This window comes from Coptis chinensis, chromosome 2, assembly GCF_015680905.1.
Source record: "Coptis chinensis isolate HL-2020 chromosome 2, ASM1568090v1, whole genome shotgun sequence".
Taxonomy (NCBI): domain Eukaryota; kingdom Viridiplantae; phylum Streptophyta; class Magnoliopsida; order Ranunculales; family Ranunculaceae; genus Coptis; species Coptis chinensis.
The window spans coordinates 81,024,602-81,040,206 of record NC_141457.1 but is presented as its reverse complement, the minus strand read 5'-3'; positions in this window follow the sequence as shown (position 1 = coordinate 81,040,206).

Below are 15,605 nucleotides of genomic sequence, written 5' to 3'. Positions count from 1 at the left end.
AAAACAAAAGCTTGACTCTTTGTAATGGATAGATAGTTAGGTTAGAAAATAAAAATAGCTTAGAATAGAAAGTAGCCATTAGAATAGCTTCTAGATCTAGTTTTAATGGTTTTTAATTAAGTTTAGTTTCATTTTCATTCCTTGTTTTAGATTAAACCTTTAAAATATTATTATTCATTTGATTAGATTAATAAAATAGTTTATTATTATTCAATTCGTTTTCTGTCATTACATTTATAGATCTAGTTTAATTTCTTGTTGATATCATTTCTTAATTATTAATTAGATTTTAATTATTGTTTAATTTATATTAGTAAATTTCAATTCTTTATAGTATGTTTAGTTTTAATTTAATCGGAAATGATTGTGTAATGATTCTCGGCTAAACCTGCATTAGAGGAGGTTGAGAAGCCTTGATGAAAGCTTGATTTGTGTTAGCATAGGATAGTCGTAATTTCTATTCCACTTTAGAAACGATTAGTTCACTATGAGAATGGGTTTAACCGTTCACATGCTAGTTATGAATTGGTAGAAATGTCATGTGTAATTAGGGATTAGGAAGAACCAATTGTTCTGCGTAGCAGTTCAATTCGGATTACGACGATTCGTCGTTAGTAAGTTAAGTTGAGTTAAGGTGGAATCAATCCCCCCCTAATTCCTTATCATAGAATCGACGTAGTATTTTCATAGCTGTTTATTTAGTTGACTAGTTGCATCTTGTGGGTAGTTGCATCATAGTCTAGTTTATAATTCGTAAATCTCTCATTAGATTTTAGTTAAGATTATTTATACGTAGAGAACATTACTTTGTGAAAGAACCTAGGAGTTGAACGAATCATCTACTCCACTATATCTCAATAGGATTGAAAGTAGAAATCTTTGATAAATTAGGCACGTAAACTATTGTTTAGTTTTACTTACGTTTAGAGTTTCATCGCTTTATTCATTAGTAAAACTATTCTTTTTACGTTTATCAAATGGTGCCGCTGCCATCTTAGTTTCACTTTCGCATTGTTTTCGTAGTATAAGTACTCTTCTTAAAGTCCCATTTCACCCACCCACCCTTGTTCGATTCTAACCGTGGGTTGTCTTTTTTCAAAGATTAAACTTCCTCGCAAAAAATTGCACGGGCGCACTCCGCGCCAAAAGAGCGACCTACCCTAAAAATCTTGGAAGTTGAGCGACTGCGCTTAAACCGAAACCGACCAGCGCCAAAAAACACTGTCAGAACTTCGAAGTTTACATTTGGCACCTGCGCCCAAAGTGAGCGCAATTGCCCTCAGCTGATTTTTGCCGGATTTCCACTGGTGTGTTTCGAACTTCGATTTTTCAAGTTTTTCAGTGTTCTAACTTGTTATATACACTGAACACACGTAAACAAGACGCTATTCATAAGCGAAGCAAGGACGCAATCAGGTATTCCTTTCTTCCACACCTCGCATCTTCTGTTAGAGGCTTATACTAGAATATCAGGATTGTTTGGAGGTTGTCGTGTTTAGTTAAGTTTGGTCTTAACCTTATATGAGATTAAGGTCTGGTCGAACAAAAACACCTAACGTAATTACACGGCAACATCAACAAGCACGCCTATCTAGTATACCACTCATTGCACCTCTAGCTACTATTCCACATACTCTGCGACTGATAATGCCCGACGAAAGAGACTCCTCTCTCGGACTTTTTATAAAGCCTTGGCGATAGCCCCAAATCTTGCATCGTTCTTGCAGACCCAGTGGGGGATTTCCGAATCCCCCCAAATATTTTTAATTTGTTACCCATTTTCCATGGTTTAGACCATGAAAAACCTTATCAGCACATGCGTAGGATTGAACAAGTTCTTACAACATTCCACCATCCTTATCAGCACATGCGTAGGATTGAACAAGTTCTTACAACATTCCACCATCCTACGGTGAGTGTTGAACAAATTAAACTCAGGGTATTTCCCTTCACTTTAGCCGATAAGGCGGCATCTTGGTTAACTGCCCAAGCACCTAATTCTGTAGACTCGTGGGCTAAACTTGTTCAGCTGTTTATGAAACATTTTTACCCACCCCTAAAGACGGATGAGATGCTTTCAAAGATTCATTTCTTTCGACAAAATCCTCATGAATCATTTTCAGAGGCTTGGAATCGTTTCACCGATCTCCTTATAGAGTGTCCATATCATAACCTAGCGAAAGACACGTTAGTTCGTGCCTTTTCCAAAGGACTTCTACACCACCATAAAGAAGTCCTTGACATAATGAATGGGGGTAGTTTCCTAAGTAAAGGAGCCTCGGAGGCTTATAAATTTTTAGAGGATCAAACTAAGCGAAATAACAACTGGGGGGTAGTGACGATATCCACCGCTCCGCTAGTTCTTCTAATACAGTTAAGGCCGCTGGTATGTTTGAGATGAAACACGATCCCGAGCTTAAAACTCTAATAGAATCACTCACTAAAAAGGTAGAAGCCATTTATGTACAACAAAAGCCTATCCCCGTCATGAATGTAAATTCCAATCCATGTAGTTTCTGTTGGAGTCCTGAGCATCCCGACTCCCACTGTCCTATAGCCTATGAACATGCTTGTTCCATTAATAGTGAACCTAACGCCCCTTGGAGACAAAATCCCAACTTCAGTTGGAGAAATAACCAACAAGTCACACCTCCATGGTACAATAATCAATATGTTAGGCCAACGCCCAGTTATAACCAAGCTCCACCACGACAAGGACTGGGTCAGGGTAATTATAATAATTATAACAACCAAGTGCAACCTCGACAAGGTCAAGCACAAGGTCAAAGTAGTTATAATAATTATAATCCTAATAGAGGTATCGTTCCGGTAAATAATAACTATCACAATCCGCCCATAAATAATCAACGCGAGATAGTTCCAGTCGTGCCACCCGTGACCACTACATCCACCCAACCGGATTGTCTTGACACCTTCATACAGGTGAGCCAACAACTCTTCCAAACCATGGCTCAATCTAACCAACAGCTTCTACAATCCGTTAATAATTTAAGCCAACAGTTGGCCCAAGATAAAGCCCAACCCAAAGGTGTGTTTCCAGGTCACGCGATACCTTATCCTAAAACAACAAACGCAGCCTTTGAGGTAACCGGTAATACTAGTAATGAAAATGAAAACATAGGTGAGCTAAATGCCATCACCACTCTCCGTTCTGGCAGAGTGGTTGATAACAAAGTAACTATGCCTATAGTTACCCCATCAATAGCCCCTACACATGCTACTTTACTAGATACCGAAATAGAAACTGAAGAGCCTACCACTGTAGAGGTACCAATTACAACACAACCTAATAAATAGAAAGCCAAAGTTAAACATCCAGGTGATACATATGCTAAATATAGAGAGAAACCACCGTTTCCACAAAAATTAGCCATATTAACTAGGGATACAAATTATGAGGAGATTAGGGAGGTTTTCAAGAATCTAACTATAAACCTTCCCTTCCTCGAAGCTATTAAAAAGCTACCACACCATGCTAAGTTTCTTAAGGAGTTGTATACTACTAGGCGTAAGACCAATATACCAAAAGACGCCTTTTTAACAGAACAATTCGCAACACTATCTGAACATAACGGAATTGTTAAGTACAAGGACCCTGGTCGTCCTACTGTACAATACACCTTAGGAGATTCCTGTACAACGACCGCGTTATTAGACCTGGGGGCTAGTGTTAACTTACTCCCGTTTTATTTGTATAGACAAATAGGTCTAGAGGAGATGCAACCCACTAAAATGACGTTGCAATTAGTCGATCGGTCTATTAAGTATCTGGGGGGGGGTGGTTGAAAACGTCTTTGGTAAAGGTTCAGATTTCTACTATCCGGCTGATTTCGTCATCCTCGATACAAAAGTCGCTAACGACTGTCCCGATCATCTTAGGGCGTCCTTTCCTGGCAACTGCCAATGCGCTCATAAATTGTCGCGATGGTTCGATGTCCATGTCTTTTGGCCATCTTTCTGTTGAAGTAAATGTTTTTAAAACAAAGACATAGTTACCCGATTCATCTATGGATGGAGAGGTTAGCATGATCGAGAGCTTAGCTCGAGATTATTTCAACAACACGTTCCCTGATAATCAGATGCCCAAATTTCTTTCCTTTGAAGGTTCAGACTCCAACGTTTTCATCCCTACACTAGTCAATACACATATAATGGATGAGGACGAGATAGATGACTTTCTCAAAGATATAGAGGAATACCATAGTACTGTGGATATGACCAAGCTAGATGAGGAATTCGATGAGTTTATTAGAGCAGGTGATGAGTCACCCTATCAAGAACTATTTTGCACAACATCCGCCTCGACTCCCCTCCTTCCACCCTTTCAAAGGAATCTCGAGTTTGCACTCGATCCTTTTGTTTCTCCTATGCTTCATAATTTTTTAAATCCTCCTAGCAAACAAATACTTCAGAAGGACAAACCATTTGACACCTTCATTTTCAGAATTGAGACAGTCCCTACCTACACCATGAATGAGTTTTGTGCTAAACCCACATCCTCAGTTTTTCCATGCTTTCCTTTACAACTTATCCATATCCACCATATCTTCCACAACCATTCACTTTTCCACACTTATTCACTAGGACACCCTCTCATTTAAAGATGAAAAAGAAGGTGCATGCTAGGTTACGATATAGGTCTATCCGACTTCGTTTTCATTTCACTAGGTTGCGTCATAGGAAATCTTGGTGCTTGATTGTGTTTAGGTATGTTGTTTGTGATATTTATTTATGGAATGATCCACAACTATTTCGGTTGTTGATATAGGATAAACTGCATGTTCATACATATGTTTAGATAAAGTCTCGAGTATCTGACTATAAACAACTCAGTTTTTGTGTTTGGTGCATTTTCTTTCATTTCCAGATATTGGTGAAAGCACCATTAAGGTAATCGGGCCCTCCCTATGGAGTGTGTGGCTGTAAGTACCGGATCCTAAGTCCACGTTTAACATAATTCATGTTTTCCACTCTTGCATGTTTTCTCGGATTTTTGAGTCATGTTTCTCTATGGGGTGAATTATGTCCTTATTGCTTATTGTTTTTCCTTATAAAAGTAAAAAAAATATTAAATAATAAACATAGTAATCTAGGAAGTCTCGGGAATCTGACTTTAAAAGACCCACTTTTAAAAAAACAAATTTTCTAAACTTTGTTGTAAAAAATTTGTTTAGGGGTGGGGTGTTCGTGTTTTCGTCCTAGAATGTTTTATGTCCCATTAGAGTTGCTTAGGCCGTTTAATTGTATTCTGATTTTGGTTGACATAATCTATGAATTTAGAGTTCATTCGTTCGCATAACTTACGTCAAACACATACTTCGAGGCGTTTTCCACTATCTTATATGTCATCCATGGTCGGAATAGTGTTTTATAGATCATTGGATTGGAAATTCTCTCCTGATCATTTCCATATCTCGTTTGCAAAAATCGGACCGGTAACGAAGCGGAAATGTTAGGTTGAAGTCGCGCTAAAAATCGACAAAAATTCGAAAAATTCAAATTGGGCTTGGGCCCAACTCGCGCGCACCTGCGCCCCTATGTTTCCACCAACAATCGTGCGTTTTCATCTTCCAAACCGCCATTGACAAACTTCCAAGCTTCAAACCCTAACTAACAATAAAATTAAAAAGAAACCTAACTACACCCACGCCAAGCATCCAAATCAATTTCAAATCTTCTCAAAAACCTTTCCACCACCACTTCCATCAATTTACAAAACCAAAAACCACCGAAAAATCCAAATCTTGGAGCTGCCGCGCCACCACACCACCACCACCATCGTTTTTTTAGTGAGGTTGTCCCTCATTGCTTCCCCCTACCTTATTCAAACCCCCTAACCTTATCAAAACTTCCAATGGCTCAACAACGCCGGATTTTGCCAGAGCAAGCATTTACTGGCGACCACTTCGCATCGTTTTACGGTGACGAAATGATTAGTAGAGATTGGAATAGCTTGTGGTACTCGACAGACGCCTTTTACCACGAAGAGTTAGTCCGACGGTTTTACAACACGAGGGAGTTGGAGGGGGATCGAATTTTTGTTACGGTGGCAAAGAGGAGGAAGGAAGTAAATACTGGGTTGTTGGCTGAGATTCTAGGCATTCCGCCTAGAATCCATCTTGATGCCACGTTACAGGAGTCCCAATATATCGGGTCGAGCCGTTGATGAGCAGCGGATCGTTGCGATCGGGGGAACTACAATGTGAGCTCGCATTGTGTTCGCCAGCATCCTCGAACCAACCAACCGGGCCGCAGCTCGATGGATTGGTAGGAATATCATAGGAAAGGAGAAGGTCGGCGATATCGGTCCGAATCGCCTTCACATTCTATGGATACTCCGGGGAGCGTAAGTATGAGTTACAGATCTTGGAGTTTTGCTTAACATGATTAGGGGGAGTAGGAAGTCTATTGCACCTCTCCCCGTTTTGATAACCAAGATCATCTTTGAAGTTGAGGCGACTTCGACGTCTGATAGGATTTGCCTCACCCTACACCGAAATCCTCGAATTTATAAGGAGTGTATCCAAAAAGTTTGGAGGTTGCCTGAAGATAGGGTAGTCGACGAGAAGGACGTCGGAAATGAGAATGACTCGGAGGACGAGGAGGACTTGACATGTTTTGATGTTGATGCCTTGGAGAGGTGTTGGTCAGATGCAGAACGCATGGCTGTGATTCATCGTGGCATGCTTTCACTCAATACTATCTGCGAAGACTTTCGGACTCGACAGGTACTATCCACCATAACTTTGAGATTCGTACCCAGCGAGAGGATGAGCGGTGGGAACAGATGAGGGCTGAGCTAGAAGCTTCGGTCCGCCCGCCAATATGCTTGCACGCTTTCCACCTCACGGGGATTCTCCTTCTGAGGATACATCATCGAGGCACGAGCGTCGTCGCCAAAAGACGAATGGTGTTGGCCCATCGGGAGCTCAAGAGCCATCTCCTGAGCGTGTGCCCTCCGCTACCAGTACTGACGTGTTTAGGGATAGTATAGCTTGATGATTTTTATTAGTAGTTTTATTATTGTTAGTTATTTTAATGTCCGTTTTAATTCGGTAATTTGAATTTTGTAGTGAAATGTACTTTGAATGAAAATTTTAATATAATGCGGTTATTTTCATTGTGCGTGGTTGTTTAATATTGATCCCACCTTCCCAAATTGTTTGGGGGTGGTATTATCTATTCCAGCATGATTTTTATATGACCCTCATTTCTAGAAGTTATTTCGGAGTTAGGGTGAGAATATTGCCGATCTGGGCATATCTATGAATAAATATTGGTTAGGATGAAATCTCGATAAGTTAAGTAGTTTTATCCTAAATTCAACCTAAAAGATACTAGGGTTGTTTTAGAATCAAGAATATGAGTTGTTTCCGTTTCGGGTTTGAAAATTTTAGTATTTTCGGAAATTGCCGTAAAAACTTTTTGGTAACTTCCTAATTCGTTTTAGCAACTTAAAACCTATAAAAACTTCATTCATTATACACTCACAACCCACACTACACCTAACTTTCATCTCTCACCTTTCACTCCCACGTTTCCCATTGTTCTTCACCATTTTCACAAATCAGCACCTCGGAGCGCACCTGCGCCCCAGTGGAGCGCACCTGCGCCCTAAGCCATTTTCAGAAATTTTACACTAAGCGCACCTGCGCCCAAAACACTGTAAATCCATAAGCACCCGAGCGCACCTGCGCCCTGACCTCCGTAGACCATAAATTTCCAGTTTTCTGCAGGTTGTTCCCGAATCAGTTACAGCTGTTCCAGAGGGTCATTTTAAGATGACATCTCCTACAATAATATCGGAACAGTCTTTCAAAGATTTGTTCCAAAGCACTACTTATGGTGCTTGGTTTCGCGAGGTGATCACATCGTAATGAGGTCGGGAACCGCTTTTATGGTAAGACCTGATGAACTTTATTCTCCAACACTTGCATCTTATTTTTATGATAACTGTATTTTCTTTGAGAGACCGGATGGAGAAGAAGTGTGTTCTCCATCAACATTAATGATGAACCAATGGAAATTACCAGGTTCTTGCTAGCATTTGTTCTTGGATTTGCTATGCCCGCTGAAATACAAGACCCATGGTGCTATTGGGTAGATAATATGCATGTCTACACTTATGAGTTTTTGCATGAGTCGTATGGGGCAGGCATTTTCCGTATCGAGGACCAAGGGGAATATAACGTCTCCTTTGGTAGCCTGTCCATGAACATAGGAACTGTTATGTTTTGGATCATGCTAAACATTTAGGGGAATGGCATTTTTCTTCTGTGAATGATGCCACTTGCAGCGTCTTCCTTACTTTAGCCCAGGGACGTATGTGCCATGACCTTCCCAGAACCTTGATGTCTAGTTTAGCACGAGCCTATAGCATTAGGCATAAGTACCTTCTTATGCCTGTGCTAATTTCCTGTATTATGCTATGTTTCTTTCCTATTTTTTGTACACGTTTCATGGATTGGATTACGGTCGACACTGTGCGACCCACCAATAGTATTATTCGATCTTTCCGTGCAATGACTTGGCTAGGGTGGAGGATACAACCTCATCAGGTTGCACCCTACACCCCGTCAGACCGAGTGGTGCTAAATAGGTTAGCAATAATAGATGATAAATGGCGGAAAGCCTGACAAATTATCATGGCATGGCAGGACGCGAAGGAACCTCACTTCTTTATAAAAGAAGAGGATGAGGAGGATGAAGAATAAAAGCGGGAGATAAGGTCAGTTTTTTTTTGTAATTCCAGTTAGTGTCTGCTTATGTCCTAAGCAATTTTATTCTTGTTAACCCCATAATGGGTGGAACTCTTACAAAGTTGCGTCAGTTATTATTTTCTATATTACAATGTTCTAACCTTGCTTTTGCGGATGTTCCGAATTTCCGCAGCGTTTCCATGGTATTTTTCTACCCTCTTTTATTTAAATGCTTTGAGGACAAAGCATGCTTCTTGTTTGGGGGGGGCATAGAAACACGTGTAATTAAGGCATCTGTTAGGATATAGATATGTATAATATGCATTTGTTTTTAAGTTAAAATTTTTAAAAATATAAATAAATAAGTTTATGCTATACACTTAGGAATATTGGTATTTTCTTTCTCTATGCTCTTAACAATCTAGAAGTCTCAACGTAGCTTTTGCATCGAATAATTGTTAGAAACTTAGGTTAATATGTAGGTAATAATCTTTGCATCTATCTATAAATATATTACATGAGTATCTATGATTGTTAGCGATAAATTTTGAAATCTATGCTAGAGACTTATTCTACAAATCCTGTGAGAATATAGCCTAAAAGCCTTATATGAAGCGAAACATTTGAGAAATGACATAAGGGAGAAGTAAAATCCGGATAGAGAAATCACACGTCCACTTGCTTGATCACTATGCCATATCCTAAGCGAGAATTTAGGCCCTCTTTGGATCGATATAGCCGTAAATTCAAACCTATGAATTATTTTCCGCTAGTCGCCCCTCTGAGCCTTTCTTTAGCCTTCCATAAACCACAATTCCTTTACCCTGTACAAAAACAAAACAAAATAAAAAAAAAAAAATTCAACTTACCCAATCTAGAATAAGTCTGAGAATAGAATGAGTGAAGAAAGAAGAAGAGAAAAACCTGTGTAAACAAAAATTAGTTAGTTGCTTCAGAAAAAGAGAAGAAGTTTCCATCTAAGGAAAAGAAAAATAGAAATAAATAAAAACTCCAAAAATAGAATAAAAGAGAGTCAAAAGCCAAAGAAAATAAAAAGAAAAATATGGCTAAGGATGGAAACAAAGTATAGAAGCAAAAGGAAATAACAAGGTTTTCTCTAAGTTACATAATATGAAGACTCTAGTATCTCAGACTTGTCCTTTTGAATATCCATTTCCTTCCTTCTTAAACCATCTCCTAATCCCCGCAACACCTAATAAAGACCTCTAACTCAATTAGGAATAGGTTAGTGTGATAGTAAGTGGCAGATGTGTTTGATCGACTCCGGCTTCCTTGTTTGTCATTGAGATTGTAAGGTAAAGTGTGCCCATCACAAGACCGGAGTAGTGAAACTTGAGTGGAAAAATCAGAGTGTTGTATCTTGACTATTATTGTGAGAACCTACTTAAGGACGTTATTCCGAGTTTCAGAAACGGACCTGTTAATGCATTTCATAATATTACTCATTATATATATGTTTATTCGTAGATGATCGGTTATTACGGCATATATTAACTTAGGTTTCGACTTGATTATTCTATATTCATTGCTAGTGAGATGTATAGTTAATTTAGAGCATGAATAAGGAAACAATAGTTTTATTTCTTAGTCGTTGTAGTATAGATGAAGTTTGTGAGTACCTTCACTGGAAAACTCTCACGAGGCTACAACTTGTCCACTAAGGAATTCCTAGTGGTTTAAGGCCTTGTTGCATGTGGTCAATGCAATCGCACTCAACGAAACGAGATTAGTTAGAACTCCATTTTTTGTCACTTATTCTAATTTCTCATATTTGCTTGAGGACAAGCAAAATGCTGTTTGGGGGTGGTTTGATAAGAGCCCAAAACTGTAGTTTTAACTCCTTAACAATCGTACTTTTAGACCAATTATGTGAATAATAAGTAAGAGTTAATATCGACACGTGTTTTATGCATTTCGGGCTTCAAAGTCCATTATGTGCATAAATGTGCCACTTTAGCGAGATAAAGGAGCAAAGGTCGGTTGCTAAGGAGTTCTGTGAATAAAGGCCAAGATTCAAGGAGACAAAGCCTTTGTAAAGCCCGGTCAAAAGCTGAAAAGTCAACACGGGTAGAAACAGTGCACAAGTCAGCAGAATTTCCGAAGACCATATCTTTGGACTCAGACCTCGGAATTGGGCCTACCTTATGTCAAAATGACCGGCTCGGAAAGAGCTTTCCAATGGTTGAAGCCTTGACCCAATCAGAGGAGCAGAAGTGGACAAAAAGTCTATTGAAGCCAAATCCAGCTGAAGAGCCCTTTTCGGACTGAAAGAATTGGGTTTTGGGCCCGATTTTCTGGCCCAAAACATAACTCCAAGCCCATGCACGATTTTTGGATCTGAAAGTATAAAAACAAAAGCTTGACTCTTTGTAATGGATAGATAGTTAGGTTAGAAAATAAAAGTAGCTTAGAATAGAAAGTAGCCATTAGAATAGCTTCTAGATCTAGTTTTAATGGTTTTTAATTAAGTTTAGTTTCATTTTCATTCCTTGTTTTAGATTAAACCTTTAAAATATTGTTATTCATTTGATTAGATTAATAAAATAGTTTATTATTATTCAATTCGTTTTCTGTCATTACATTTATAGATCTAGTTTAATTTCTTGTTGATATCATTTCTTAATTATTAATTAGATTTTAATTATTGTTTAATTTAGATTAGTAAATTTCAATTCTTTATAGTATGTTTAGTTTTAATTTAATCAGAAATGATTGCGTAATGATTCTCGACTAAACCTCCATTATAGGGGGTTGAGAAGCCTTGATGAAAGCTTGATTTGTGTTAGCGTAGGATAGTCGTAATTTCTATTCCACTCTAGAAACGATTAGTTCACCATGAGAATGGGTTTAATCGTTCACATGCTAGTTATGAATTGGTAGAAATGTCATGTGTAATTAGGGATTAGGAAAAACCAATTGTTCTGTGTAGCAGTTCAATTCGGATTACGACGATTCGTCGTTAGTAAGTTAAGTTGAGTTAAGGTGGAATCAATCCCCCCCCCCCCTAATTCCTTATCATAGAATCGACGTAGTATTTTCATAGCTGTTTATTTAGTTGACTAGTTGCATCTTGTGGGTAGTTGCATCGTAGTCTAGTTTATAATTCGTAAATCTCTCATTAGATTTTAGTTAAGATTATTTATACGTAGAGAACATTACTTTGTGAAAGAACTAAGAGTGGAACGAATCATCTACTCCACTATATCTCAATAGGATTGAGAGTAGAAATCTTTGATAAATTAGGCACGTAAACTATCGTTTAGTTTTACTTACGTTTAGAGTTTCATCGCTTTATTCATTAGTAAAATTATTCTTTTTACGTTTATCAAAGATCATCATAAGAAATTGGACTGTCTCTTGCTTGTGCAGAGCTAACAGTAGCTTCATAACTAGGTCCAACATTGCTCATAATAATGGAAATAATATCATCATCTTCAATCGGTTTTCCAGTAAGTGCAAGATTATCAGCAATGCGGTTAATTTTATCCACAAATTCAATAATAGAAAGATTGTCCCCTTTAGTGGTAAATAGTTCATTCCGCAAGTGTAAGACCCCAAATTATTTTTACATTATTTCGTAACAATATTTAGCATTTTGGAATTTGATATTTATTTCTTGGTCAACGGGCTAGTAAATGTGGGGTTGAATTTTTGATAGAAAGAGAAAGGAGGGAAAATTAGTATTTTGAATTTTTGTGTACAGATTTTTAATAGTTAGAAAGTTTTCAAAAGAGATGTTAATATAAGGTATGTAATAAATAGAATATTTTTAATATAAAATAATATTCTATATTATGAATATATATATATATTTGGTAAAATAGGAAGTTTATAAAATGTTAAACAAAATATAAATTTTTAAGAATGGAATGGTTTATCAAAAATTTAGGATTTTTTAGAAAAATAAGTTTTTGCTTAGAACTTGACAAGTTAACTAAAAGAAAGAACGGAGACACGGATCGTGCATCTTTTAGCTAGCTTAGGATTGGTTTTCTCACGTAATTTTTCTATATACTCTGTTTCGGGGATACAAGAGGTGAGTAGTTATATTTTTTTCTGTTTCACCGAACCTACGGGTACGAAGAAAAAGTTGTACTGTTAGAGTTTTTCCGCTCAGTTTCTTTGTGCTGCCTTTATTCTTCTTTCGATATTTTCTTATCGCGTTAAAGTGTTAAACTTGCCGAATTGTTAAACTGGTTACCGTTATATATTGTTTGTCTTTCTTAATTATTGAAATTATTGGACTGTTGGAATTCTGAAGAAGTTAATGGCGGCGCGAGCCCTAGGAATCGTACTGGATTTTATTTGAACCTCTATTATGTTGTTGTTTTGGTTGTTTTGGTTGGATTATGTTGTTGTTTTGGTTGGATTAGGATTGGTGGTAGTGGGGCTGTGTGAGGGCTATCAAATGGGTGTCGTTGAAGGTTGGAGGCGTTAATGGCGTCGAGACAGAGTTTTGTGAGGAGTGAGGATTTTTGGGTTTTGATTATACCCAAAGGTTTGGTTTTGATGGGGATCAAAACCCAACCGTTTGGTGGTGGTTGGGGGTTGGCAGAGGTGTTGTTGGGAGCTTGAAGAAGTGGTTAATGGCGGTCGAGATCGATTTTTGGATCTGAGGGGAATCGAGTTTTGAGGGTATCGAAATGTTGGATTTTTCTGGGGGTTCAAAACCGAACTGTTTCGGTTAGGTTTGGAGTGGTGGCAAGTGGAAACTCATGGTGGCTGGTGGTGGAGGAGAGCGGCTGGTGAGGTGAGGGAGACGACCTGTTAGCTTGGTTGGGCTTGGGCTTGGGCCGAAACTAATGGGTTTGTTTTCTTTGGGCCTGGTTATGATCTTTTAGGCTTAAGGTTTGTTTAGTTGGTTTGGATCTATTGGGTTAGCCTTGAGTTGGGTCTGCTGAGTTTGAGTGGACCAGATCTGTTGAGTTTGAGTGGACCAGATTCTATTAAGTTAGATGGGCTTTGGTTTTGGGGCTTTGTCTTGTTTAATTTGATTAGGACAGTGGGTTAAACTATTTTAAACATGGGTTTGGGGTAGGACCTGTTTGGATGAACACCAGTTAGGGACTGATGACTGTTGGGCTTGACCTGTTGACCAGTCAACCCTTTGATTGTTGACCATTGACTTTGTGTTACATTTTTTTTTATATTAAATTTTATAGACTAATCCAATGGTAGCATGTTGTGGAAGCCTATATAAACTATTTGTCATTATTTAAGAAAGATTTGACGTTGATATTGTGCAATTTTTGACACATGACGAGATTGAAATTTTAAGAGACATGATATTCCTAAAACGTTATAAAAATGTTATGCGGTACGTTTGGAGTAATTATGACATTATGTGGTATGCTGAAATTTTTGTTCTGTTAAATAAGATGATATGTTATGATATATATTAAATGCGATATTTTTTAGCAAATAAATATAAACGTTCCATCATTATATCTGTGAGATGCTACTATGAGGTAGTATAATATTTGTAGATATTTCCCAACGGATTGTGACTTAGTGTAATAATTTATTTGGCACGTGTAAGAATGAAAGTCGTTATGAGATATATTGAGATATTTCTAAATATTGTGGCTTAGTGCAATAATGTATTTGGCATGCACGTGATAAAGTGAAATGGTTATGAGATATAAATGTATGATACCTGAATAAATTACGTAACGAAAATTCTAGAACATAGCTACCATAACTTACTTGATTTTCCCCTGGTGTAGGGCATACATAATATGATTGGCCCTTGTATAAGGTGTATAAGATATTGATTGACCCATGTATAGGGCAATCGTAGCCGAATAGTAGCTTAATTATCTCGTTCGCAAAATTAGAACGAGACACGCGATATTTTATGTCAAATAGTGGCAATACCTACATAATGGCGTTTGTGTGGGGGTTACGTGGTATGTGATATCCCGCTTATGGTAACTACGCACGGAGTGGTTCATTATGTGAGGGGAGGCATGTGGATGTACATGTTCGGCGTAGGAAAGTGATTGTGGTAGCCAGGAAAACTAGGTAAGACATAGAGACGACGTGATTCTAGAGACAGTTGAAGAAATTTTAAACAATAATTGTGATGATATATCAAAGTGTACATTAAATCTATAATAAATGATTTATTGTAAGTTATGTTACATTCACAATGGTTTTGCAGAAGGGTGGGTTGAATTGATTATTTATGCAGATGTGACCCACTCTGTGATTAGGCTTACACCAGTGTAAGTATAGAGTAAGTTTTAGTTTTGTTATTTTATTATTAGATGCAGTTGATTTAGTACGGTTGGAAGCTAAGGCACCTCAGTGGAGGAACTACCTGTCTTAATTATTGTAATTAAGAATATTGTATTAGTCGTTGGAAGTTAAGGTGCCTCGGTGGAGGAACTAACTGCCTTATGGATTGTGTATATATATGTATAAGCAGTATTGTTTATAATGCTGACCCGATTTGCATGTTTACTTATCGGGTGTGTTCATAAAATGAACACAGTTGATAAGTCTTGACAGGATTAATGTTGAAGAAGGTTGGTTGCTGCTTGTTGTTTGCGTTAGCGTCTCATTACAGGATATGCTTTGTTTTCCCTTAAGGTGCAATAGATTTTTAGTTGAGACAATATTTTGTATTTTCAGTTGTAATTATAATTAAAGAGTTGTTGAAAAGAAATTTGTAACTTAATCATATTTGTAAATTTTTGTAATGAAGAGGACTTTTGTTTATTTAAAATTTTTTATTGGTTTCCAATTATTGGAATAGTTAAACAGGTTATGGGTTTTTGGAAGTGGAGAGTGCATCACACCTCGAAAATCGAAGAGTCAGGAACAAATATTGTTTTTCTGATTTTGTCGAAATTCGGGGTG